This window comes from Gavialis gangeticus, unplaced genomic scaffold, assembly GCF_001723915.1.
Source record: "Gavialis gangeticus isolate Ggan-Ray unplaced genomic scaffold, GavGan_comp1, whole genome shotgun sequence".
Classification (NCBI taxonomy): domain Eukaryota; kingdom Metazoa; phylum Chordata; order Crocodylia; family Gavialidae; genus Gavialis; species Gavialis gangeticus.
This window is the reverse complement of record NW_017729006.1, coordinates 1743070-1744886: the sequence shown is the minus strand read 5'-3', so window position 1 is coordinate 1744886 and position 1817 is coordinate 1743070. Positions and strand designations below refer to the sequence as shown.

General features: G+C 40.2%; 1 protein-coding gene across 5 annotated transcripts in view; it reads left to right on the top strand.

The window, feature by feature from the left end:
* The window catches only part of ZNF385D (zinc finger protein 385D), a 933534-nt gene that overhangs the window by 870054 nt on the left and 61663 nt on the right, over window positions 1–1817 (top strand). The window lies entirely within an intron of this gene.

The following is a 1817-nucleotide window of genomic DNA, read 5'->3' as shown; positions in this document are numbered from 1 at the left end:
GACTTTAGGCCTATTTTGCTCCTAGGTGAGCCACTATGCCCCCACTGGGCCTCCTCATTCACTCCCATTCACAGGGTCATTTTGCTTGTGGCCCCTCTCACTGAGGGTCTCACTCACACCCCCAGGCTTTCCCTGTCACCTGGGCACAGCCCCAGGTCCCTCCTCCAGCCTAAGCTCTGCCTCAGAGCTCCTTAACAAGCCCTGGGCTCCCCCTGCTCATGTGAACACTACCAGGGATGTAGGACTGGGCCTATAAGGTGTCCTGACCCACCTTTCACTGGGGAGATAACTGGCCTGACATTTCTTGGGGGCTCCCATGCCACTAGGAGCCCCACCAGAACACCCTTCCCTGGCAGGGTACAGTTTTATGTCTTACCCAGGACAAGGGATCACCCCCACCCATAGCCCCTGCCTTCATTTCCTGACTATGGTCAGAGCAGTGTCTCAGCCTGATGTTACCTCCTTCTTCCTGCAGCAAACTGCAGCCTAGCTTATATCCCTGGGTCTAAAATGGCTGTTTTCATCAGGTACCTGGCTGCTGCATATTTTCTGCCCTTAAAGTGGCAGGCACCAAAGGTGCCCTGTCATATATGGTAATTCAACATATTTACCTAAAAGCTTTTAAAAATTTAATGGCATTTAAATGTAGAAGGATTAGAAATAATGTTATATGACAGAAATGAAAAATTGATAAAGTTGCTCAAAGCAACAAAATGAATGATTTTAAGGGGAAGAAACCAGAGACTAGCCAGTAGAATAAAAGAAGGAAAAATCCAGTCATTTAAAAGAACAGCAAATGGTATCTTTTTCATGCAGATAGAGGTAAACAATTTAATATTTCACAGGGTAAGCAGTGAGGTGTAGCTTTGGACAGACTGAATCACAAACGTAGCAGCTGTATGCTACTTAGTATCACATTTTATTACAGAGGTTTCTGCATCAACAGAGTACATGATTGAAATACTAAAAAATAAAGCTTTAGTGTAGTTGGAATTAACTATGAGTAATATTTAAAAAATAGCCACACTTTCATCACAAAAAAACCCTGTACTGGGCAGTAAAGCTTCTTTTTTCTAAATTATTAAAAGTGCCTTTTTCTTGTTTTGTTTTGTTTTCAATATTGTATAAAATAATGCAGCATCCAGTACATCTGGAGTGGGCATTTTAAAAATGAATAATGACATGATGCTAAAAATCTATAAAGCCTTTACTGGAGACAGGGGATTACTGAAATGAAATCTTGGCAGATCAGTTTTTTGTAAAGTTGTCCATAAGATTTATGTCTTATGCCTTTAAGAATGCTAATAATACATGTAGACTAAACCTAGGATTTTTGATCTTGAACTCCTCTAAATTTCATGGAATGAGACGTCCTTATTTTCTATTTAGGGCAAGCCCCTGTATCTCTGACTGTAGGCATAATTGGAAATTTGAAGGGATCATTTACAGATGTGGCAAAAATCTCATAGGAATGGTTCTTCTTATGGGGAAAAATCAGTTTAGGTCTGAAATGATAGCAATTGTATGAGATTCCCTCCATTTTGGGCTGAAATCTTGCAAGCCCGGCTCACAAGATTTTGGTGTTATCAGTACAAATATCTGACTTGAATTTAATGTATTCTCATAGAAATTGGCGAGTCCACATGAAAGTTTATGTTCTATACATGCAAAGCAGTAAGTTTGTTTTAATTTCACTTTGTCCCCCTGTTTACCTATTTGTAATGTAGCTGCATGATAGACTGGAGTCTCAGTTTGTTCAATTGGATATTAAAGATGCCAAGCAGTCTACTTTGTAGATGAATCAATGGCTCGTGCAA